The sequence below is a fragment of the Condylura cristata genome, unplaced genomic scaffold, assembly GCF_000260355.1.
Source record: "Condylura cristata isolate star-nosed mole 26May11 unplaced genomic scaffold, ConCri1.0 scaffold00021, whole genome shotgun sequence".
NCBI lineage: Eukaryota > Metazoa > Chordata > Mammalia > Eulipotyphla > Talpidae > Condylura > Condylura cristata.
The window spans coordinates 4206821-4233822 of record NW_004567122.1 but is presented as its reverse complement, the minus strand read 5'-3'; the positions used below and the strand labels follow the sequence as shown (position 1 = coordinate 4233822).

The window sequence follows — 27002 nt, the reverse complement described above, 5'->3', positions numbered from 1 at the left end:
AGTGGGGAGACAGGAGAGGTCCACTGCACCACGTGGATCACTCCCTGGCTGGGGTCAAACTCCTGCTGCAGTGGCTGTGGACAGCTTCACAGTGCTGTGCTTAATCCCTTGTGCCACCAGGGAGGCCCCTCTTAGCTGGTTATTTCTTTTCTACCTCCAACCTCAAGGGCGGCCCCTCCCTCCCTGTTAGGCCCCATGCCAGTTCTTCAGAATCTTCCCTTTGGTTGACCTTCATGCCTTGCCTTGATCGCCCTTGATTGCCTTTGGATGACCTCTACCTGACCTCTGTCTGTCCATGAGTTCCCCACTCCCACGGGGACAGTGATGCTTCTTCATGCAGCCTGGTATTTCTGCACACCAGCCAGTTTTCTTTCCGTCTCCTGGTAAGCCCTGCAATCCTATCAAATGTCTTTTATCGTTATTAGCAAACAGTAGAGTGACACTTCTTTACTCCCCAACCACCAAACTCGCAACAAACCAGAGCCCCAGGAACCACCCCCTGCCCTCTCTCCTCCTCAGCCCTCACCAGATAAGCGCCAAGACCCACTGTCCTACTTCCCCTGTTGACTGATTTCACTAAACGGGGGTGAGGCCCACCTTCGCACGGCTTTGTTCTGTGCATCTTTCCCCAGTGCAGGGCCTTCTTGGATGACAGATGCAGTGGGGTTATTGCTCCCATACCTCCTGGAGGAGAATGTCCTGGAAATTGCAATTCCCTGTGTCTGTCCTCCCTTGCTTTCCAACCTCCTGTGCCTTCTGGATGGAAAGTTCCACCCAGTGCCACCTAAGCATCAACATCCCTGGGAACAGGGCTTCTCCCTCCACCTCTGGGCCTCCTATCTCGGTGCCCTGAGCGCCCTCGCCCCCACCTGTCAGGCTGTCTCCACTTCGTGCTTTCTCTGCTCTCCTCAGATTGGTCTCCTCCTTCCTTCCTCACCCCCCTCTTTCCTCTTATATTTAAAAGAATACATTTATTCGGAAAAGGGGGAAGAAAAAGAGCATCAGCTGCACGGTCACAGGCGGGGCAGGAGAGCGGCCCTTGGTTCTCCTCCTTTCAAACTGCTTCTTCCTGCAGGAGGATTTTGCTTCTTCCTTCCTTTGTGCCTTGTATGTACTTCATCCCTCTCCGGAGAGGCTCGGAGACATTGTCAGTGATCGTTCACTTGTCTTGTCTCACAGACAAAACAGAGATTTGTCTCCCCGGCCATTGGGACAGTGATCGTGTTTCTCAAAGTGGGGTCCACAGTCCCCCCACCCCCCAGACCACACCTTTTGGCTGTTACTGATTCTCATATTCCTGACTCTTCACGGGACCCAAAGAATTACAATTGCTCTTTGTTATTTTTTTAATAGATCCCCCCACCCCGGGTGATTTTTTTTTTTTTTTTAATGAAGGTATTCAATAAATAAGCAAAGCCGCTGGAGACGTTGAGCCTGTATTTTGAATTCATATACACTATACTAACTTGGGTTTGTTGCTGATAGCTCTGTAGATACTAATCTTGTTTATAAAAGGGAATTTAATTTTTTAGGGAAAAGATTGCTTTATATGTCATGAAATAAACTGGCGAATTGGAAATCCTCTGGCCGGTCATAACCAACACAAACAACTTTGAGCAATTCCAGTTTTAAAGTAATCCACACTAGTAGGTCTCAGCAGCACAAACTCTTTTGCCAGGTCTTTTGGGTCTCATCTCCCCTCGGGAAGAGCACCCTCAATGAGGATAGCTTCGGGCATTCCATAGGGAAGCACATTATGTAAATATGTCATTATTTTCAATTCAAGGTATAGATCCTAAACATCCTGAAGAATCCCTGATTTCAGAGATCTCCTTAGCTCCAGAAGATGCTGTTGAAGTGCAACGCAAAGCAACAAATAGCCAGAATCATAGAGGAGGGTGGGTGAGGTGCGAACCTTCATTTTCATAGTGTGTTCAGTCACATCCCGTCTCCTTGAACAGAAGTAAGTGCTTACCTGTGTTTATATGCAACTAAGTGCCAGTATAAACCCATACCTATGCACAAATCTAAGTTTGCTATCTTTGAGATCCTAAAGTGAGTCCTCATGGCCGTACAAACTGGTCTTAAAATCCTGGCGCCTGCATGCTAGGTTATGACTTGGAATAAATAGAGGTGTTGTAATCACCAGCCCACATGATTTTTTTTGCATAGAAGAACTGGGGTGTAGGCTAGAGGCATGGAGGAGTGAGAGGATTCATCAGAGATAGAGTAGGGAGCAGGACAGGCAGATCAACTAAAATACACTGCTGAGGGGAGCAGCAGATGGGACAGGAGAGGTCTGCTGTGGCTTGTGGGTCACTTCCTGGCGGGGATCGAACTTAGGCCACAGCAATGATGACACTCTGTTTAACCCCTAGACCATCAGGGAGGGCCTCAAATCATACATTGGCTTAACCATCCCATCCCAGCTGGCCTGTACTTTGGCCTGCTTTGTGCACAGATTATTACTGTAACTTTAATTTGTTTAAAATCATCTAAAATCATTTAAAATCTGTTGTTTCCTGGGAAGCTTGGGTCATGTCAGTTCTGCTTCAGCATCCAGAGCCCGGTCACTTGACCCATTAGGCTCAACTACATGAAAATAATTGTAGTTAACATACAGGTGTTGATTCACAGCATGTCAAACTGGAAATATCAGAAGAAGCAACCAATGGAACCGAAGTTAAATGTGGGCTTTTCCTTGTTAGACATAACCAAAGTCGGGAGCATGTAGTCTTGAGCTGACTGGGTAGCTCGGTGATGCCTTTTGAAAAGCAAGGTCATGTCATTTGCCCACATTTGTCCTTCTCTTGGTCATGAGACAGTTGTTCTCAGGTATTAGCTTGGTGACCGGGCAGGAGAGAGAACGAAAGGGAACAAAATCCAAAGGGCCACGTCAGCTGGTGCGTCACATGTCCATCTGACCGCTTACCTACCCTAGTGTGGACTCTATCCCCACGCGGCCCCTGCTCGAGCCAGGGAGAGAAGGGAATTCTGGTTGGCAGTTCAGCCACACTGGCTTATCCCCACAACCCCCTAAAGAGTCAGTCCATTGAGATGAGTCCATTCCAGTGACAAGACATCCCTGGTGGGCATCACTTAGTATGTCTGACCTGGCGTGGGGTGTTTCTTGAGACTCACAGTGTTCCAGGATTGGGCACTGGACAGCCTGTCCTCCCCCCCAGTAAGAAAGAGAACCCTCCTGTATAGACACACCACACTTGAGAAAATCTATCGAGCAATAACAATATTTGATTTTTAACATATATATATATATAGTAGTTTATTTTTACATCATTTTTGCATTTTTCCATCTCAGTTGTCTTCCCTTGGTCTTCCCGTCACCATATCACCCATGTGTCATCACCATAGTCCAGTGCATTCCCCTCCCCCGCTGTTTTTGATCCCATTCCCCACTCCACCCCCACAAAATGTCTCTGGTATATAGCTGTTCACCATTATCATTATTTTCTCGCCTGTTCCTTTATATTCCTGCTATGAAAGAAACCATCTGGTATTTTTCCTTCTTTTTCTGGCTTATTTCACTAAGCATGATCTTTTCCAGCTCCATCCATGTTCCTGCAAAAGACATGTGTTTCTTTCTTCTTCTTTTCTTTTTTTTTTGGTTGCTGAGTAATATTCCATTGTGTATATGTACCACATCTTTTTTTTTTTTTTAAAGATTTATTTATTTGTGCAGACAGAACTGGGGTACAGCTGGAGGCTCAGGGGTGGTGAGAGGCTTCACCAGAAACAGAGTGGGGAGCAGAACAGGCAGGTCGATGAAGTACACTGCTGAGGGGAGCAGCAGGCAGGTCAGGAGAGGTCTGCCGTGCCATGTGGTCACCTCCGGGGGCAGGCAGGAATTGAACTCATGCGGAAGTTGCTTAAGTTTCTTAGTGCTGTGCTTTAACCCGCTGCACCACCAGGAAAGGGCCTGTACCACATCTTTTTAATCCAGTCATCCATTTTTGGGCATCTGGGCTGTTTCCATGTCTTTCCAATTGTGAATAAAGCAGCAATAAACATTGGGGTGCAGGTATCTTTTGGAATCAGTGTTTTTGTGTCTTTGGGATAGATACCTAGCAGTGGGATTGCTGGGTCCTATGGAAGCTCCATGTTTAGCAATTTGAGGAACCTCCAAACACAGTATTTGATTTTTACAAATAATTGTTAAATTTCTCTTCAGTGGGGGAGCTGCACAAATGTTTTCAAAATACACTGTCATTTAAATCCATGCATATATATACATACATGTGGCTTTCCTGGAGTAAATCTTTTGCATAAAGCAAGATCAACCTGTACTATAAAAGTTTGATTCTACCTTTGAGGCAAGAATATAAAACCTCAATAGCTCAGCCACACACTTATTTATATATGTGACTTATTTATCCTGATCGTGACAGCCTTGCTTGGATCTGGAAGAACATGTTTCACGTGAGCTGAGAACTTTCCTTGACAAGTTCTAGCTTGTTGGTCTGGAACATGGATGAATATTTTCTTAACCCTGAAACTGACTTGCCTACTGGGAGTTGGCACGTGATGGGAGAGAACATAAAATTTGAATGATGTGCAAAGACATGATAAGCAACAGAACCAATGAGGAAATGTTACCCTTTGTCCTGTGAGCTATGCCGGAGTGAAATCATTTGCACAGAGCTCTTGACAAGCCTCATACACCACTCATGCATTGAACACTCTGTCATATGTGACCAACTGCTGTCAATAGCTCCCCTTAAGAGGACAGCTCTGGGGACTCCCGGGACCACATGGTTAAGGGCTGCCTTAACCTTATCTAACCTGTGCCCCTTAATACCCCGTGCTTATTCACTTAGATTTTATTTAATGAGCCAACTTTGTGTCACAAAAACATGTCAACTTCACTTTAAGTCTTCAGTAACTTCTCATTCTGAGAATAGGATAGGATTCAAAGGAAATTTTTAACATGTCTGTAAAAACTCTTGTGCTCTTGTTTCTGGTTCAAGTCTCTCCAACCCGCCCTTGGGCTTGAAGAGGGTCAAGCACTTGCATTTACACTATGTGCGAGAATGTACTTCACTTCTTGCCCTTCTTGTCACCTCTCACCTCTTCATCTTACCTAAATCTGGGTTAGCAACATCCTTATTACTGGGAGTATTTCTTTATAAGCCATCCCTCTACTTTTCTATATACTTGTTTATTACCCCAAAAGACTATAAGAGCCCAGAGAATATAAGAGCTCAGAGAATGGATCTACTTTCTTAACTTCTCAATGCCTTGCATGTCCTTGGAATTCAATAAATATTTGTGGAGTAGCAATATGAGTCATGATTACCCTCAGCCCAAATAAGCTCTTAGTAACACTAAACTGGCAAAATTTTGTACCATCAGCCCGAAGGCTGTGCAGAATTTTATTAACAGGTAAATAGGCTACGTTCAAACTGATATAGACCAACTTATCCCCTTGAAAGTAGCTCCTGGAAGAATTTTACTTTCATCTGAATCAGCTTGCTTACTAGGAATATTTCAGTTTTCTGTTTAAAGAGGCAACTGAATGTTTTTGTTAACTTCTCATGTCAATAAGACGCTTTACCTGGACATGGGCGTCCCTTTTCACGGTCTGAGGCAACCATGCCCGTGTCCTCAATCTGTTAAAACAGATTACAGTCACACATCACTTAATGACAGGGATCTGCTTTGAAAAATCTGTCGTTAGGCAACTTCCTCATTGTGCAAACGCAGTGTATTGTATTGACAAAGATGGTCCTGTTTATGGTCCACTTTTGAGTGAAATGATGTTGAGCAATTAACTCATGTCTGGAAGAAACTGTTGGTCCCTTTACCTGTCTTTAGCTTTCCTCTCTCAAAGTCTGTTCATTGTAATTCACCGATTTGGGAGGTAATATGATATTCGATACTTATTTGATGGAAGAACGCCATTGATTTTGATGTGTTGTATTTGTGTGATGTTCAAGGTAGGGAAGCCAGGAATCCAGGGAGGTGATGGTGACTGAAAATAAGAAGTTCAAGAATCATGAGTATACTGAAGGAGATGAGCTCAAGTCTGCTTGTCTCCCAAGAGCCGTTCATAAGTGCAGACTTGGAGGGTCACTCTGTGGTTCTTACTCTGTGAGGACTGTTCTAACAAAATACCGCAGCCTGAGTTGTCTAAAGAACAGAAATAATTCTTACAGTTCTATAGCCTGGGAAGTCCAAGATCCAGATGGGTGCCATGTTTGGGCGGGAAGGTTCCCAGATGGCTGCCTTTCCCTTCCAACCTCACGTGGGGCTTTCTTGCGCTCCTTTTAGGAGGTGCCAATTCACTGCCCAGTGCCCCACCCACAGGAAGTAGCGCTTCAAAGGCTCCACCTCCTAACACTATCTTCCCTATAAGGAGGATTTCAGCCTGAACTGTGAAAGGGATGCTCCTGTTCAGCCACTGCTGCTTCTATACTCAGAAAGTCTCAGACAGCTTATCTGCCTCCTTAGTGAGCACCCCGAAGTTTCTGAGACTGCCAGTTGGTGGACCACGTTGAGAAACACTTCAAATAAGCCTGGAGAAGTGCTTAGCTGTTGTTGTGAATGAGCAGATGACAGAGGACCAGAAGCAGTCGTCTCCTAACAGGACCCCAGAGAGAAAGTTAGGGCATTCTCATCTCCTACTCTCCCACCCTTGGCCACCAAGCACTCAGCATCAGATAAGGTTTTCTGTTGTGCTCTCTTCCCTACCCCGGCTCGCCGAGAGATCTGACATTTTGGTCTTTTTTTTTTTTTTTAAGATTTATTAATTTATACATCCAGAACTGGGCTGGGGTACAAGCCAGAGGTGCAGGGGTGGTGAGAATGTTCCTCAGAGACAGAGTGGGGAGCAGAACAGGCAGATCCACTGAAATACATTGCTGAGGGGAGCAGCGGGGAGTCAGGAGAGGTCTGCTACGCCCTGTGGGTCAGCTCCCTGGCCGGCTTTCCAGCTCCTGCCGAAGCATTCACAGTGCTGCACTTTAAGCAGTTGCGCCTCAGGGAGGGCCAGAGGTCAGACTTTTTGTGTGTAAGACTGTCACTGGAGCCAGCTTTTCCTCAGTCTCTTAATTCTCACTCCCAATCTCTCTTGTCTCACTCAGACAAAATACATATTGTGTTTATTTGTCATTTTTAAAGTCATAAAAATATCCCCTTTAAAAATCTTATCCATTGTGGGGCCCTCCCTGGTGGCACAGCGGGTTGGAGCATAACACTGCAAAGCTGGGCAGCTTCAGGGCAGGGTTCAATCCCCACCCCCAAGGTGGCCCACATGGCGTGGCAAACCTCCCTTGGTGCTCTGTCCATCGGCCTGTTCTGCTCCCTACTCTGTCTCTGGTGAATCCTCTTACCCCCTACACTTCTGGCCTGTACCTTAATTCTGTATGCATAAATAAATAAAATTTAAAAAAAATCAGTTGCATAAACGCAAGTGAACACATATAAATGACCCATAAACCAACCATCTCACTGACCCTGATAAGAAATAAAGGAAGTTCATGTTTAGGGAGATAGCTTTCACCTCTCTTGCTGAGATGTCTGTGTTCTGTAAGGATATATAGATACCTTTTTGTGACTGGAGAAAGGATGAGCTAGGAAAATGTTGAGTTTTGTTTTTTTTTTAAGTGGCAAGTCGATATTTTATATCTTGGAAGTATTGGTGTTTCTTTTCTCTGATAACTGCCTAAAATCAGGATCAGCTAGAGTGCATGTAGTGTTATTATTTGATTGAAATTGAAAACATCACCTCAACTCCTTAAGTCCTGGAGTGAAAGGTATAATTTTTTGTTTCTTTTTTGCTCTAGTGTATTTGGAAGGGAAAAAAAAAAAGAAAAAGAAAGAAAGAACTTTGTTCTTTTTTTAGTTTAAAAATCATACTTTAATCATTTTCATTTGCCTTTTCCTTTAAAAGTTCTAATTTCTGCAGTGCCATTAAGCTTTGCTTCTTCATAATGTACATTTAGAGAAATACATTTTAAAAAGTGACTTTTGTACCCTGCTGACTCCGGAAGAAATCTGCAGACTTATTTGCTTGTCCTTGGCAGAAATTATTATTCATCACCACCGCTACCTCTCTCTCTTGTTTTGGATAACTTGGTCCTAAAGCCAGTTTACGGGTGAAGCAGAATTAATGTGCTTATAGAAAATCGAATTGTATCTCTGGATGGGGAATAAGGTTTGTGTTTGTATATTCAGGTTTGGGGGTAGTAGTAGAAACCCGGAACGAATACTACATGGCTTCTTCAGGAGGGTAGATTAGATAAATTGATCTCTGGTGGCAAGCTACTTGAGCTCTGTCTTAATTCTAGATTCTGCCGTGGTACCTCATAATCTTCTATCGATGGACTAACTTAATTGACAAGAGGTGGTATCACAAATCTCAAAATGCTGGGATTTCTTGTAAGTCAGATGGATAATTATACATATCCCCTAAGCAAGGTTTTAGTTACTTACACAAATGAGTAAACTTTCTTAGATATCTTCATGCTTATGGTCCTGAATGTTAGTGTTCTGCAGACATGTGTGTCTATAAAAGTTACTAAAACTAAGAGAAGAGTTGCGCTGACACAAACTTATACATGCAGCAGAATCTTAGCAGGCTGAAATTTCTAAAGCCCACATTGGCTGTATCCTGTGGATTTGTGCTTGTCCTGGTTAATTCTCTGCCCCATGCAGCCTTTCCAGAGCAATCTACTCCCTCACTTCAAGTTTCTTGCTCAAATCCACCTTCTCTTGACCCCTAGCTGGCCACTCTGTTGGAAGCTCTGGTTTGTTCCTCCCTCCCAACCCCCCTTAATATCCCTTCTACCACTTTGTTGTTTCTTCTTTCCAGAGTATTGATAATCTTATGATCTACCATGTTATTTTTTTTTATGTGATTTTTTTCCTCTTGAGTCTGCAGATTGCTTTCTTCCATGAAAGCAGGTGTTCTCATCAGACTCATTTTAGATGCATTTTCAGAGCTGAAACTGGACTTGGCACACAGTCTGCTAAGTGATTAGCTCCTGCCTGCATAATCAGGAGACCCAAGTGGGGTGGAAAGGAAGAGAAAAATGTACTTTTCTGTGTAGCTATTTTGCTGTCAAAACACACCACCTTTCTTTTTGGGGGCAGTTCAGGAGATGCATGATGGATGCTTGCAATGAAGACCTATGAGGTAAATTTCAGTGACTACACGACAAAAATCATTGAATTCAGTCAAGTTATGCCCCACAACCACTAAATCCATCAATTTAATAGACTGAAATAATTTTGGTGTCATTTAGGTTAAGCCCAGCTCTTGTTTTATCATCGTAAGGTATAGCTAAGAATTCTTGGCTATCATGTCCCCATGTCTTGCAGGCAAGACTGACTGTGCTTATTGTCACAACTCTGCCACCTATTGAATGAGAATTTTATTTACTTTTTTTTAAAGATTTATTTATTTATGCATACAAAAACTGGGGTGCAGGCCAGAGACAGAGTGGGGAGCAAAACAGGCAGATCCACTGAAACATACTGCTTAGGGGAGTGGCGGGGAGACAGGAGAGGTCTGCTGTGCCGTGTGGGTCAGCTCCCTGGCTGGGGATCAAACTCGTGCCTCAGTGGCTGCTGACAGCTTCATTGTGCGGAGACCCTTTGTTCCACTAGGAAAGCCACTGAGAATTTTACAGACTGACACTCCTCACAGTGGACCTAGCCAAAGGGTCTAAGTGGGAGAGAGAATTAACTTAGAAAACAGAAATGAGGAAGACTCACGCAACACGATTTTGAAAAGATATTTCCACCCTGTGTTCATAGCAGCATTACTCACAATAGCCAAGACAGAAGACTAAACCAAACACCCATCACAATTGAATGCAGAAAAGTTCTGGTGTCTATTAAATACTACTTAACTATTTAAAAAGATGAACTCTTCCCTTTTTGCAACATGGATAGAACTCAAGGTGATTACGCTAAGGAGAAAGACAATTACTGGATGGTTTCTCTCCTATGTGGAATGTACATAACCAAAAGCAAATGAAATAATACATCACTGCAAAAATCTTCAGAGACCAGGTGAAAAATATGGTGGTTGGGGGGTGGGAGGGAAGAGTAGAGGGAAAGTCAATCAGTTAGTGGGGAGAGCACTGGAATTTTGCTGGATGAACTGAGTTATGCTCACAGTTGTGAATCTGTACCCTGAAACTTAATGGTATTATAAATCAATGGTGATTCAACACGATTTTTTTTTTTTAAGTAAAAATAAATATTAGAGGGCTCTCCCTGGTGGTGCAGTGGGTTAAAGCACCACATTATGAAGCTCTCCAAAGCCACTGCAGCATCCCCCGCCAGGGAGCTGACCCGCCATATGGCATGGCGGACCTCTCCTGACCCGCCTGCTGCTCCCCTCAGCAGTGTATTTCAGTAGATCTGCCTGTTCTGCTCCCCACTCTGTCTCTGGTGAATCCTCTTAGCCTCCACACCTCTGGGCCTGTACCCTAGTTCTGTAAGCATAAATAAATAAATCTTTTTAAAAAATAGCTATTAGATACTGGGATTGTGTTGCCCATCTTGGGGCACCTTCATCCTGAAAACTGCCACTCCGATTTCTGTCCCTTGACTGTCTGGGAGAGTGGCACCTCCAGTTTGACTGAAAAGGCTGGGTTTAGCACTTCTGCACGCGTCTTTGTCTTTAGCAGCCAATAGGAACCAGATAAAGACAATGATGAGATTCATAATCGCAGCCCCTCTTGACTTGTGCATAGAGATCCCCTGGGAAGGTCAGCTGCTGTCAGCCCTCAGGAGGAGGCTCACAGCTGCTGGCTCATGGCTGGTAGATGCACTCATGGTTCAATGGGTCACTCAGTGCCCGCGTGTGGAATTAAAGGCGGATGCTTGGCCAGTAGCTGGTTCGGCGCAATCCAGTACCCTGTCCTTCCTACCAGAATGTCTGCAGAGATGCCAGTTTTACACCTCTGGGTTAGATCATCCTCTCACCTTGTGGCCAGGTTTGTGTTTTACCTCCAAGGCAGAGCAGGGGGCTCACAGTACAGTGCTTCTCCTCCCGGAGGCTGCATGGTCATATGATCTCAGCTCCCATGTACTGCAGGAAAGGTGTTTGTAGAACGCTAAGTCATGAAGATGAGAAGTATGCAACATTGATGCCATAGCATTGCATGCACTTTAACTGCAGCAGGAAGCAGCTAGACTTAATTTCTTTTCTTTACTGCAACATTAGTACTTAATAACTAGAAGTAGATCAAAAGGGTATTGACCTATAATGTTTTTGTGTGAGGTATTTCAGAAACGCTTGACCTATAACGTTTTTGTGTGAGGTATTTCAGAAACACCTAAAGGCACATGCGTATCTATTTTCAATTGTTACGATTCCTGTCATCTAAGAATACCCATGTCCTGCTTCCTGTCCAGGACTTTTTATAAGAAGGAGGTGTTCACATCACTGTTTCCCAGTGCTCCTTGTGTTACTTTCAAACTGAAATGATCTATCTCAGTGACTTGTTTTCATAGCCATTCCGTTTCCTTACAAATTTGGATTGTGCTGTTTTGCTCAGATTGCTTTTTTGAAGTATTCCCCAAAGGTAAATATCAAATTCACAGGAGTCCTAGTATCATATATACCTCTGCAGTGATCTAGCAAGACTTGAAATACCTTTGGTCAGAGAATACCCATGGAGCTTGATTTTTGCATTTGACTCTAATAGGTCTCTTTGGGTTGCCTCTGATATTAGCAATGGCAGACCATAGCCTGGATTGAGTCCCTCTGATACGTCAGGTGCTGCCAGGCGCCGTGTTTTGATGGTTTATAACAAGCCTGAAGTTAACTTCCCCGTTGTTTGGAAGAGTACCCGGAGGCAGATAAAAATATGGACTAAAGTTGCTGAAGATCACAGAGCCCATTACGACAACCCAGACGGAGATAGCTCTTTGTCCTTCCAGTAGGTACAATGATAGCCAGTCTCTCATCTTACAATAAGACAGGAGCAGAATATGTGGATGTTTTCACGCAACTCTCACTAAAATGCCTGGTGTGGTTACCGTTGTGTACTTTTAAAAAATAAAAACATTTTACTATTTCAGTTGATAGCATAAAACTTTCAGTTTGTGACGTTAAAGGGGGAAATTTCTAGCATAAAAGTAGCTTGTACAACCTTGCCACCTGCAAAATAGGACTATCACTTCGGGTGGGAGGGATTTGTTTCTTTTTTTTTTTTTTTAAGATTTTATTTATGCATACAGAATTGGGGTACAGGACAGAGGTGCAGGAGCCGAGAGAGAATTCACCAGAGATAGAGCAGGGAGCAGAACAGGAAGATCCATGAAGTACACTGCTGAGATGAGCAGTGGGCTGGTCAAGAGAGGTTATTGCGCCATGTGGGTCACCCTCAGGGTGGGGGATCGAACTTACAGAGGCGACCACGGCCAGCTTCACAGTGCTGTGTTCCAGCCCGTGGTGCCACCAGGGAGCGCCTGCCCCTATTTTAATTCTGCCACATTATGGTTTTTCTCCCATGCTAGAATGATACACATTTATGTATCTTTAATTGCTGTAGAATAGTCTTTTGAGTGGCTGTACCATAGTATATTCTGACTCCTAGAGACTCAGGCTGTATTTTCACTGTTGTACTGTAGTGATTATTTAGCCTTTACCATATTTAAGAGCATGGTTTGCTTTAGACTAATTCCTTCAGGTAGAATTGCAGGATTGAAAGGGACTGATACTTGACATTGTTTTTTCCCAAGAGATCTATCATTTTACCTTCCCACCAAGAAAACATGAATCACCGCCTCCTCACCTGAATCAGGTACCCTCCTGCTTTTCTTTACCTGTTGATAGACATCAAATAGCACCTTTGCGTTTTTCATTATAATATTCTTATCCAAATAAATATGTTTTACTCATCATCAAAGAAGTATGATGTTGTTGGCATTCTTTTGATTTCAGATAAGGCTTGTTCCTTCACACAGTCTGTCTGGAAATGAATCAGGGAAGAACAGAGATGCTATTGATTGTGGAAGGTAGCTACCAGGAGGAAATGTGATAATACTAGCACAGTGACAGTCCTGCTCTCTGCTCTCTCTCCCATCTTCCTTACTGATGCCAGCAGTTGTCTTGAGCAAGCATCACGTAGTCTTATGCCAGCAAAAACTCCACCGCCTGGGATCGCTTTCTAACATTCCCGGGTGGTATTGACAGGCCCTCCTCAGCAAAAGCATGACTGTAGTTCAAGGACAGGTTTTCAAACAATTAATAGCATTACATTCACATGAATTTGTAGGATTCTTTGCACTCCTGATAAAAATAAAATAAAATATAATGTGTACTGTTTAGACCTCGAATCAGTGGTTTTTCAAGCGAAGGTTCCTAGATGGCCCGAGTATTGGCTATTCTAGTCAGTGACCCAAAAGTACTTCCCCATCCCCCCCTTTTCCCAAGTTGAAAGATTTTTTTTTTTTTAAGATTTATTTATTTATTCATACAGAACTGGGGTACAGGCCAGAGGCTCAGGGACGGTGAGAGGCTTCACCAGAGACAGAGTGGGGAGCAGAACAGGCAGATTGACGAAGTACACTGCTGAGGGGAGCAGCGGGCGGGTCAGGAGAGGTCTGGCTCGCCATGTGGTCTCCTCCGGGGCAGGCGGCAGGCGGGAATCGAACTCATGCGGAAGTGGCTTCAGATTCTCAGTGCTGTGCTTTAACCCGCTGCGCCACCAGGGAGGGCCCAAGTTGAAAGATTTTTAAAGGTATCCACTGTGTCTTTCATTCATGGACCTGGGGAGCCAGTGCTGTGGGCGCCAAGTGGGGTTAGGCGCAGTTGGGGCCCTTCAGGGCTACAGTCAATACCCTTGAAGGTACATGGCAGAGCCGTGACGAGAGGACAGGGCTCGGAGCCATCGTCACACTGCAGAGCTCACAGAGGACCCCAGGTCTGGTACTCAGGTTAGTGGGAATATGTGTAGAGGGGCCCAGGATGTGGTGTGCTTTCAAGACCAGGGTAGAACTATAATCTAGAAGGTTCCAGGGGAAGTTACAAGGAATGATTCCAGGACAGGCATAAAGTTATTTGTGTCCTGTAGAAGCCTTTTGTATAGAGTCCGAGAGAGCATGTCAAGTGAATTCCAATGTGTAGAGAACCCGTGACCCACCTTGTTTCACTGACATTTCAACAAGTTAGTGGGAAAAGGTCAAGTGCTTGCCTTTGTATAGTGTAGTGCTTAATTTTCCTTATAGGTAGCCTTGAACTTGTCCTCACTGATTTTCAGTGTCGATTCAAAAGCATAGCAGTAGCGGGTGTCCTTTCGAACAGCTATAGCTGCAGGGTAAATCTAAGTAGGAAGACACAGCAGAAGCCTGGATGATGGCAGAGACCTTCCAGTACACAACAAGTTTAAATCTCACCAATCTCACAGAAAAGTTATGGCTCCTTGTAGATCTTAACTTGTTCTTTAGTCTGTCTGCAGAAGGAGATGGAGGTGGGTTCTTTGAAACATCAGTGAGCCTGCAATACACTGCCTGCAGTACAGCAAGGGCACAGTTACGAATCCTTTGACCAGATTAAAGCAGTTTCTGCACACTCATGCATTCCAAGCCCACCTGCGATCCTGTTTCTGTAACAGAGCAGTAGGTTCCAGTGGCAGAGATTTACATGGAGACCCACAGCCTGCAGGGGTTCAGTAAACACTTCCCATTATTGCTGTAACATCTCGGCATCTAGACTTTCTCCACTGGGTTCTAGAATGCCTTCAACTAAAGGCTGCATCTTGAGTAAACTACTGGGTCAAGTCCTTTTTAGACATAATTTTTCTCAGCTAAGCAAAGAATATTCTGACTCTCAAGTCTCATTGTATAATAAGTTGGTCTTGACAATAAGAGAGAACAGGAGCAGCAAGGGCTTGCTGTACAGAGATCTCTGGCTGCCCACATCTGTGGCTGCACCCTAACTCATGCAGAAGAGGGTTCCCTGCTCAGGCACACCCCCAGGGGAACGCCCTGGGGAATATAACCTGGCTTTCAAAGAAACCCTGAGCCAAACCACATTCTCTTTCCTTAAACATCTCAGCTTCCTTGAGGAGCTGTCTGGTTGAGGAAAGGATGCAGTGGCAGCTGTGGTTTTGAGAATCTCTCCTCAGAACCTTCTGGGTTAATCACAGCTGCACCTTAGTTCACCCAGAAATGACCTGACATGCAAATGCAGAGATTATTCCTGCCTCTCAACTGAGTAGTAAAAGGAAACTTTAAAAAATAATAATAAAATCAATTCCTTTGCCAGTCTCCGAGGACTTGGGAGTTAGGCCCTTCATGCACATCTGTTTGATATACCTTGAGCGATTGTTCTGTTAAGCAACCTTCTTGTCCCCCCAAAAGGACTTTTGTCATTTCCCCTGGCTTTGAATCTGTAAATGAAGGAAAAAGTAGAGCCAAGTGGTATTTCCCATCTATGTGGAAAATACTAACAGATAGAAAAATGAAAGGTCCTGAACTGGCTTTGGAGACTAGCTCCCACTGTCTGTACAGCGCAGCTTAGTACACAAATCAGAGTACAGGTGTTTCCAAGCGTGGCAGGAATACAGCAGCCCAGATGCCTGAGAGTAGCCAATGAATGTTCAAAGACTTTGGAACAGCGGGCTTGATTGTTCATTATCGCTGGCATGCTTTATCCGATGATGGCTCTTAATTTTCCTACAAGATCCTGAGACTTGCAAAAGAGAGCTGCTCCTATTAGTAATTGTAAAAAAAAAAAAAAAAAAAAGTTTCTAACCATCTTCATTGTTATCAAGTTGCCATTTAATTATTTCAGGGAAATTGGGTGAGAACATAGAAGTTCAGAAGAGCTGTCAATTCTGCTGGATGGTCTGGTATGTTTTTACAGCATTGTCTGATGAGGCTAAGGAGGGACTAGCAGGGAATTAATGCTCTTACTCTGTAAGACTGGTTAGTAAAGAGATGCAAAAGGAGCTGGAATTTGCTTCAAGGCGAGCTCTGTGTAGGGGCCGATGTAGTGGGCATTCTGGGCATTCTCGGTGGGGAGAGTTTCCATTTCAATTTCTTGCCTAGAGAGATGTTGAGAAATGGGGTCCGCCTGACCTTCACGGCAAGGGAAACATTAGTGCCTGGTGTCCCTGTAGACAGATATGGGACTAATCCTAGAATATGAAGGTCAAAACTGACCTGAATTGGCTATTTTACTTGTTTTCCACTTAAAAATCACCCTGCTTGACTGAAATATACTGAAATCAATCTGCCTGTTATGTTTTCCTCTCTGGTGAATCCTCTCACCTGTCAGGTACTTGTTCTTGTATGCATAAGTAAATAAATCTTTAAAAAAAATCTTAAAAGGGCCCTCCCTGGTGGCGCAGCGGGTTAAAGTGCAGCACTAAGAAGCTTAAGCCACTTCCGCATGAGTTCGATCCCGGCCTGCCCCGGAGGAGATCCACATGGCATGGCAGACCTCTCCTGACCCGCCCGCTGCTCCCCTCAGCAGTGTACTTCGTCGATCTGCCTGTTCTGTGCCCCACTCTGTCTCTGGTGGGTCCTCTCACCCTCCACATCTCTGCCCTGTACCACAGTTCTGTACAAATAAATAAATCTTAAAAAACAATTGCCCTGTTGGTCTGAAGTGGAAAGCTTACTCTGTTTACCCTGTGCTTGGGACACATTGATAGCTATTCCTTCAGCCCGAGAGTATGGAGCACAAGTAACATCATCCTGGCCAGTTCACTGATTTTTTGAGACTGTAAAAGAAAACTCAGGTATGTTTTGCAAAACATACTCCCATGATGCCTTAAAGTTCACCCAATGTCTAACCTATTTCCTGATATTTTCAAGACACCAAAGTAAATGCAAGGAGGTGTTTGCCAGACTTACTCATTTGTTAGGATGCAACCTAATCAACCAAAAACATTTTCAATAACTCCATGGAGGTTTCAGCATTTCTATAAAATTTACATTTAAATGAAAGTTCAGAAAGGCGGTACAACCTGTGAAAGCAACTTCTTCAAGAGCTGTGTGATGGCAGAATGGCCAGGCAGGGCAGTCAGGAAGCAACCCATAGCACATTTGAGACTGTACCACATTTGAACACGTTTAGGTTTCCCAATTTGTCTTTTCTTAGTGTATTTTTTACATATCTGTCTTGCTGGGGATTCTAACTCTAGCGATATTAACAGTGGGGCCAGTGATTCTTAGCCAACCCTTCCAGTTGTGCAATCAAAAATAGCTCAGCAGATGCCCTGGGCGTCAGAGCAACATCCTTAACCTGACTGAGAACCACCTGTATAGACAAACCGAGCCCACTATCTTGGGAGACAGCAGAGGAGATAAAAATAAGAGCCAGTGGTGAAGTTGGAGATGAAATAAGAGAACATACTGTTCAAGAAACCAAAAGAAGGTTCACAGAGAAACTGGAGTTCGCATCTGTCGAATGCTGCATGTTAGGACATGCTGACATGAAGACTCACTGTTAGAAATGGCCAGTAAGTGAACTCTGAAATAGGAAGCTGTATCTGGTGAGGTCACAAGTCACACAATCCGGGCTATTGCAAAAGAGCAGGAGATGAGAAACCTAAAAATGAACAAGGACTTGAGCAAATAAATAAGTTTATTTTTTTTTAATAAAATGCACGCAGAACTTGTGACAGCTAGGGTCCATGAATATTTATGAATATTTTCTAATAAGCTGGGTTTGTTGGTTGGTTTTACTGCAAATTCTATCTTCGGTGCCTACTCTGTTGTAGTGTGTACTAAGTCCTGTGTTACTGCCTGGAGCTCAAGTACTGGTATCTGTGATCTTACGTGTTTTTTCGTTTCTTTTTTTTTTTTTAACGATTTATTTGTGCATACAGAACTGGGGTATAGGCCAGAGGCACAGGGGCAGTGAGAGGCTTCACCAGAGACAGAATGGGGAGCAGAGCAGGCCGATTGATGAAGCACACTGCTGAGGGAAGTAGCTGGCGGGTCAGGAGAGGTCTGCCGCGCCATGCGGGTCACCTCCGTAGCGGGGATCTAACTCACACTGAAGTGGCTGCGGCCAGCTTGCAGTGCTGCGCGTTAGCCCTCTGAGCCACCAGGGAGGATGATCTTATGTTTTTGAGTGACCCCAAGGACAGGACATTCTCTCAGCCAAAGCAGGACAGTGGACTGTTGGCTTCTGGGATTAATGCAGCTGAGCTGGAGGAAAGCAGTCGGCTTTAAAGCAAGCAAACCAAACCAGAGATGCACAGCATTTGAATTTAATGTTATTCAGGTGAATCTATGCAGTACCCTGAATAATTGCCCCCCAAAGATGTCCATATCTTAGTCACTGGAGTTTATGAATATGCATAAGACTTTGCAAGTGTGATTAAGTTAAGGAATTTGAGATAAGGTCCTGGACTATGGGTGTGTACAACCGAATCACATGTCTCCTTAAAATTGGAGGACTATTTGGGGCTGTGGTCCTGGAGTCTACCATGGGGCATGTACAGGTCCTTGAGAACAGGCCCAAGTCAGAGCGAATGATTTGACGATAAAAGCAGCCAGAGTGGTCAGAGAAACAGGTAGGAGCAATGCATTTGAAGAGAGGGCAAGAGGCAACCAGCTAAGGAATGCTGACACACTCCAGGAACAGGCCAGGAAACTTTTGCCCTAGAAGTTCAGAAGGAACACAGGCCAGGAATCCCACCGACTCATCTCCTGACTCTGACCTCCAGACCTGTAACATGAGAGATACGTGTTGTAAGCCACTGAGTTTGTGGCATTTTGTTCAGCAGCTTGGAAAGGTAAGTACTCCTAGTGGCTGTCCCCAGGGCTTACCAGCTTTTGTCACCGAATGAACATTCAGGCTTTGAAAGTGAAAAATGAGTAGCCTACTTAAAATCTCTCGCTAGCTCTTTTTGGATAATTGGATGACATCTCATAGGTGAAGTGTCCGTCATTTTCACTACCTTTGTCAAAAAGATCATGTCATTGCTAGTTTTTACTTGGGCTTAATTTTTCATGTAAGTTTCATTTGAGTAACAAAAGGGTATCTGTGAGCTAAACCCTAAAATAATCTCCAGCCCTGCTAGACTGTTTTCTCCCTAATCCAGAAATAACACTTGGGAAATATTTTCTTCTTCTCCCAATATATTTTCAAAATATATATTCAGTAGATAGTTCCTGACAGCAATTTATTGAATCATGCGCACTTGACATGAAAATATGTAATTTTTCCTTGATAATATTTCTTAGCTGTTGTACATTTGTCGGAAGCAATTAGGATAAAGAAAAATGTGTTATAAATATAGAGTAGCAGTAAAATGATGCAGAAATGGAAAATTTTAGCCCTTCAGTATAAAGTACTTGCATGTCTTGATATGTTTATGCCTGATTACATAGTTGACCATGTACCTGTCATTTTGATTTTGAGTCTGGGAAAATTCTATGTCTGAAGTGGACCTAATCTTGTAAGCCTGAAATCCAGTTTCCATTTCTTACAAATTATTATGATCTTTTTATAGGGTGTTTTTCACTTCTGGTTTTAATATCCAGTTCTTGGGTAAATCTATTATCTACAGAACAGTCAGAGATTCCTTCTGGATGATGACAAGCAGAAGACAGATTTTCATATTTCACTATTTTTCTATACTTTTAATATTTCATATTACCAAATTTCTGTATTTCTTGGTCAGTAAACATTAGAGTGGATTAGACAAGTATTGCTTCTTTGCAACCTTGAGTCATATTTTGACAATTTTTGTTGCAAAAAAAAAATCAGTAATAATTCCCTTATTACACAATAGACTTTCTCGGGCTATAAATTGTAATGCTTTAAACTGGTGACAGGGAATCACTGAAGTGTTAGGAGCGGTTTCAGAGTTATAGTTTGCTTTCTGTATTATGCTTACTATCTATAGATTTTAAAATAGTCTTACCTAGGAAGCATCTCTTAGGAAATTCAGATGTGAGCTTTCTGTCTTAGAACAAAGGAAATTCCTTGCACAATGATTGAATTGCTAATGAAACCACTTCAGTTTAGGTAAGATAACTACTTAGAAATTCTAACAAGGGGTCAAAGCACAGTACTATACAGCTATTTGCAGAGTTCCATCCTTGGCCAGGGAGCTGACCCACGTGGTGCTGCAGACTTTCCCTTACCTGCTTCCTCAGCAGTGTATTTCAGTTTTTCTGCCTGGTCTGTTCCCCACTCTGTCTGTGGTGAATCTTCTCATCTTCCACGCCTCTGGCCAGTAAATAAATCTTTAAAAAAAAAAAAAAAGAAAGAAAGAAAGAAATTTTAACTTGAAGTGACAGTCACAGTACTTGAGAAGCCAGACGGGGGCATTGAGAACAATGCTTCTGAAAAATGCAGAAAATTTACATTGTCTTGTTAAGTGAGAGCTCATTAATAGTTTGCTTTGAGGTGGGTGATTTGTCTGATAAGGTCATGAATACATTTTTGGCTAAACTTTTATTCAGAGGTGGTGGAGATAAGCTATGGCCTTTATCCAAGAAAAGAGGAGTCCTGGTTCTCTTGATTTATAATCTAAAATGTTTGATTTTAACCTTGAAGGTGGTTCTTCCCAACCAGTCTAGCCAAACCATGTTTTTAAAAACACAGACAAAATATTCTTGCATCTCTAAGATGCAATAATTTAGGATTAGAATGGGAATGGACATTTACTCTACTTGACAACTAAGGACACTGAATTTCCATCACCTTTATGGAAAGAACACTATGCTACCATTTTGCTATACTTTTATTGGAACAGAATATTAATTCTTAAATAGATGAGATGTAGAAATAGCGCCATGTGATAATTTTTTTAAAAGTTTTATTTATGCATTCAAGAACTAGGGTGTAGGCCAGAGGTATGGGATGAGAGGATTCAGCAGAGAGAGTAGGGAGCAGAACAGATGGATCAACTGAAATCCACTGCTGAGTGGAGCAGCGGCGAGACAGGAGAGGTCTGCTGTGCCCTGTGGGTCAGCTCCCTGGCCGGGAATACGAAGGGAATACGAATGCAGCTTTGGTCTCAGCAATGATAGTGCTGAGATTTATTTTAACCCCTGTTCCACCAGGAAGGCCTGCCAGGTGGTCACCAGGTGATTGTTTCTGGGAAGTTCAGCAGTTCCCTAAAGAAGTCCCTGCAGCTCTCACTGGAGCACTTCTGTAGCTTCTGCCCTGGCAGCCCAACTGTGGGGAAGACGCAGAATATCCCCACTTAGAGCTGTAGGGTCTGACTTCAGCCTTGTCTGCCACTGGACTACTGGCCGCTAATGCCAAGTTGCTCCTGAGTTCCTGTTTTATTCTGCCCCTCTCAGCTCAATGGCTTTGTCTGGTCTGCTCAGCTCCAACAAGTAGTTCCATCTGCTCTTGGGGGTAGGGAGTGGAGTTGGGGGGGTCACTAGATAATTCTTCCCTCTCTCACCCAAGGCCCATAATGGTATAAACATGAGTGGGTATCTTAAACTAGGAAGGAAAAGAAAAGTGAGCCCCAGACTTCAATTCTGTGAAGATTAATTAACTTGAATGATTAGTAATGAGTTGCTGGCCATACATAGCCTTCATAACGTAGGGCAACCACCCCACCTTTGCTGCAGAGCTCCAGCAGTCTCCTCACTTAGCCAAAGCCTAATGTCATATGCACTACCAGAGACTTAAATCCAAATGGTCTCTATCCATTTGTGGAAAGCCCTAAGTCCACCTGAAAGCCCTCCTTCCACAGAGCATTTTCTCATGGCAACAGTCTGCCTCAAAATTTTTAATCAGACATCATTGAAAAACACAATTTTCCTGTCTTTTAAACTAGATTAGAATTGACTCCTGTTAAGGATTGGTCTATGATTCATTCTCTAGCATAATAATCAGATAGTGAATGAAACAGTTTATTACATTTCGAATGGGCAGATGTCACCATTTTTCATCAGGAAGTGAAAGCATGTAAGGAAACAAAAGTAATTAATTGATAACATTGCCAGCTTAAGTGTTAGAAGGGTGGTTGTTCTTCAGGTCTGCCTGGATGTGTAACATCTTGAAATGTTTTCCCCCCAAAGGTTCTCTTTCCAGTTGCAAAAAGAAAACTAGCAGGAACGCATAATTCATCGAGATTTTTTTAAAGGTGACAAGGGGGTGAAACAATATGTTGACAGATCCGTGCAAGCAACGTTTTATGACAAGTCTACCCCAAAGGGTTGTGCTTCCATGGAAAGGGATCTAGAACCTTGTTAGGGAAGCCTGCTATTAAATCCACTGCACTAGATAAAACTCCACTTTGAGGGAGCTCCCCCTTCATCCACTGGATTACAAAAGAATGGTTTTCTTTCCTTTAAAAAAAAGAAGAGAACCTGTGATGTTTGAATTAGCATCTGAGGAGAAAGCAGAGTGAGAAGAAGGAGGTGCTTGCAATTCAAAGAAACTCAGAAATAACACCTTTGGTTTCCTGGGTTAAACGCTCCAGATTAGAATAACACCCTTTTCTTTAGCTTTATAAGCAATCTTAAATGTACAGATTAATTTCCAGTTATAGTGGTGGAGAAAATAGTCCTTTTTTTTTTTTTTAAGATTTATTTATTTATGCATAAAGGAATTGGTGTAGAGGCCAGAGGTGTGGGGGTGAGAGGGACTCACTAGAGACAGAGTGAGGAGCAGAACAGGCAGATTGATTGAGATACACTGCTGAGGGGAGCAGCAGATGAGACAGGAAAGGTCTGCTGTGCCATGTGGTTCAGCTCCCTGGCCAAGGATGGATCTCATGCTGCCTCTACAGATGATAGTTTAAGAGCATTGTCTTTAACCCCTGCACCACCAGGGAAACCCTCATTTATTTATCTATCTATCTCTCTATCTCTTTATTTATTTGTATGTACGTACGCACACACACACTTACATACATACATACAGAACTGGGGTACAGGCCAGAGGTGCAGGGACAGTGAAAGTCTACATCAGAGACAGAGTGGGGAGCAGAACAGGCCGACTGAGGAGGGGAGCAGCGCGCGGTAGAGGTCTGCCGCCATGTGGAATCACCTCCCGGGGCGGGGATCAAACTCATGCTGAAGTGCCTTTAGCTTCTTAGTGCTGTGCTTTAACTGGCTACACCACCAGGGAGGCTCCCTCCCTTATTTTTAATATAGAAAAATACCTTGGTGAAGTCTTGGGGTTTTTGAAATCTTAAATCTAGAATCCAGACCTGGCTGGATCTCCAAGAGCACAAATTGGAAAAACCACCCAAGAAAATTTTTTTATGGGCTTAATCAACTCTTAGTCATCCTAGACATCCACTGGCAATAATTGGTGTGCTATTTTCTTCAGTCTCTGCTTTACATTACTTTCAGAACCTTCTATTGTTTCTTGACTTGACTCTGCAACTCAACTAAAGAAGAATTCTTGAAAAAGATTGTGACCTTACCAGTGGCCATTTTTGTATCAACTTCAGACTCTTGGGTCCAGAACTTTCTACATGACAGGTAGATGTCTGTCAAAGCAGAAGCTGCTTCTAGGTCTTCTTCCTTCTTTATACCTTAATTTTCACTTCAACAACTCCTTGAAACTTACACATCACAGAGGCCAGAAAACAAGGTCGCTTGGGTATGAAGGAACCTAGGCCAATTCCGTGAGTCTAATGAGCAAATTATCCCATGTTGAAATGCTACCCACATGAAAGTTTCGCCATTTTCAAATAAACTTGTTTTGGCTCTTGAAGGAGTCCACGTCAGCTTGGCTCCGACCGTGATGTGAATGTTTAAGAGACTCCAGCTAACTACTGATCTCAAGAGAACCCCAGGCCTTGAAAAAAACATTTGAACATATGCACGCTCTTTGAGATGTGTTGCTGGGTAGAACAATGAATGTGAATCATAAGCAGCTACTGTGGTGAGAACATAAAAAAACACCTCTGAAGAATGTGGCTGAACGAGTAGCATGGTAGAGAAACCCAGATCTCTAAGGATAATAATGGTGTTATTGTTCTTTGTTAACGATGCACTAATATGCATTATTCATATGGAAGGCAGAAATGGAAGGGGGACAAGGGTAAACCTAAGTATCACATCTCAAAGCACATCTGTATTTCATCTTTATTTGGGTGGTTACCCTGTAATTACAGCTACAAAATCACCGTTTTGAAAGGTATTTATTAAGTACCTCCAGCGAAGCATTGGGCTGGATTATGTAGAAGATCCCACACCATGGACAACAACTAGTTCTCTAGTAATAAAACAGTGGAGTGTCATCCTTCCACCCAGCGATGGAAGCCTGCCAGAATATGAAGTATTATTAGATTGCGATTGAAGCATTAAGGAAGTCATCTATTCACATTAAATAGCAAGTGGGCTAGCAACAAGTCATTATTCATCATGACTAGAACTGAACTTTTGCCAAATAGATGCCAGACAGAAAAGCCATTTAATCCATTGACATTGCCTGGTTTGCTGAAGAAAATCTTTTTAAACCAAATGGAAAAATCATAATACAGTCAATAAATGAGCTATTTTGATCGCTGGAAGAGTTGAGAGTTAATACTTCCTTCAGTGACTCCCTGTCAGAGAAGAAGCCGGTGTTCAGTCTAAACTAATGCAATACATTATTTGAATTTTGCCACAGTAACTTTAATAGTATACTCTAAAAACTTCATTGTTACATTTATTCTTGATCCGTTCTCATGGATTAATTGTCTGTGATCCAGATGTGGCCTAGATGATAATTCCATATTTGCTTACCTGCCTGAGCTCAGTCAAGACAATTTGGGGTGGTTTTAGCCTATATGCCATATGCAACTGCATAATCCTGAACTGTCATTGTCATCGGCACCCCCTTCCCCACTCCCTTTGTGTAGAACATGGAAATTGGGCTCCAGCTCTAAGGCTCCTTACAATTCTAGAATTCTGTGTCTATATTGACTGACATGGAAATGAGGCTTTGTAAGGCCATCTGGAGAGAATATGAGCAACAAGAGAACGGTCTTTGCAGGAAGTTAGTGCATTAGGATTGTTTGTCAAGAACTGAAGAAATTAGAGGGGGTAAATACTGAGGGAAGTTTTTGATTCTTGTTTCTTTGAGGTGTATCATTTATTCCTAATGGCAACAATAAGATCATATGAAGATGTCCATTGAACTTGGCTCATGATTGCAACTGGTCAATGTAACTGACCAAATGAGCAAGAGAAAGGGTGAAAACTAACTATAAGGGAAATTTTCAATTATATATAGATATATCTATCTAGGTAGATAGATATCTATATCTAGATAGATATCTATATCAGTCTATCTATCTATATCTATCTATCTCTATAAAATATGTGAGTGTGTATTTTACTCATTCTCCAGGCAGTGGATGAGTGTTCCATGTCCAGGAGGTAGGATGGTTGAAAGGTGAAGATACCTTGTGTACCACAAGGTGAGCACAGTAACCCTGCAATTCAGTAGGAGGGATAAAGAGTTCCTATAAGCTATAAGGCGACATGTGTAACATGTCACATGTAGACCTCCTGCCCTGAAAGTGTAGCACAGTGGAGCAGGGAGAGCTTGTAATCCGTATCCTTCACCAAAAAATGAAGACAGTGCTTACAATTAGGAGGATTAAATGATGTAGCTTTTTAGCACTATGTCAACCTAGAGGAATCCCTTTCTAAGCGTTACGACTGGTTATTGTCACCTTTGTAATTTAGAAAGTCTATGTATTGTTTTTTTATTTAACTTGCTAGAATTTTGCTTCTCCTTAGTAAAAACTTCTACAGTGTCAATGAAGACAGTGATTAAACATTGCCATGAAACTGGAGACTTTCCCACTTCTGTTTGAAATATAGAAATAGCCTTTTCTAGAGGAGGAAATCAGAGTATTTTGTTTTTTAGTTATTAACATGTCACAGAGGAAATTTTCATTTATACTCTGTGCTTCTGAGCACCCACGTACACAGATGCCTAATTATTTTTCCACCAAAATAATAGAACAGGTATTTATTAACACTTTTGTATGCTAGGTCTGGACTTTTCAAGAGCAGATTTTGCCAAACTTAGTGAAAGTGACTTTAGCACTTAGTCAACCTCGAGGAATCACTTCCTAACCCCTAAGACTAGTTAACCTTTGTCATTTAGAAAGTCTATGTATTGTTTTTATTTAACTTGCTAGAATTTTGCAAAAGTCATAATTTTGCAAATTATGAATGATTTTATTTTGCGCCCTTGGTGTCACCAAGGAGGTCACTTGCGTTCACTGAAGTATGAGCATTAGTTGTGTCAAGACGCCTCATAAGTCAGTAGTTTCCAAAAAATTGGAAGCATTTTATAAGTATTATTCCTCAGGTTAATGCATTTTGCTTTCTGTGTTGCCTGTAACTTACATTCAACTCTTTTCATCTAATGGAGTGGGGAGTAACCATTTTAATAGGAACATGGCTTGACCGGGAAGCATGCTCAGATGCTCAAATTACTTAGGAGGCCTCTTGCTTTCTACTGAGTCACAGTCGATTTTGTGTCTTTGGCTGCTGTCCAGGTCTCCTCAGTGAAGTGCTCCTTGATACACCTGGCCAGGTTGCAAGCCACCAGGAAGTGCAGCTTCTGTTTGATATCGTTCATGCCTTCTGCCCGAGTACAAACATGTCTTTGTACAGTTGGTTTATGTAAATAGGTGCAGAATTGCTCTATCTGTTACATTGGATTTTAAGTTTCTTTAGTTGCTTTAAATCTGGAACAATCCCAGATTTTGATTCCTCACTATAGACTTGAAGAAATGAGTTTCTTTGTCCTGTAGATACAACATGGCACTTGATGTTAGTGTTTTAAGTTATCATGTATTTCTCCAAAATAATCAGTTGGTGGTGTTAACCTGTTGGAGAGATACAATTTTAAAATGACTCTTGCCCAAAGTGTCTATGTGGTTGAAATTTTGAGGCCTGGGCTCTGATAGATTTGGTGGTGACCAGAGGAGAAAGGAAAAGGGGGGTGGAAAGAAGGGTAAGAGGGACCGATTTGGCCAGGTGAATGGCACTAGAGCCGGGTGCAGGTCGGTTGTGGTATATACAGCCATCCAGTGTGAAACTAGGCTCCAGAAACCTAAATCATGCGGTGA

The 27002-nt window shown here is 42.8% G+C and overlaps 1 protein-coding gene across 1 annotated transcript in view; it reads left to right on the top strand.

The window, feature by feature from the left end:
* The window catches only part of ELOVL6 (ELOVL fatty acid elongase 6), a 104053-nt gene that overhangs the window by 41482 nt on the left and 35569 nt on the right, over window positions 1–27002 (top strand). The window lies entirely within an intron of this gene.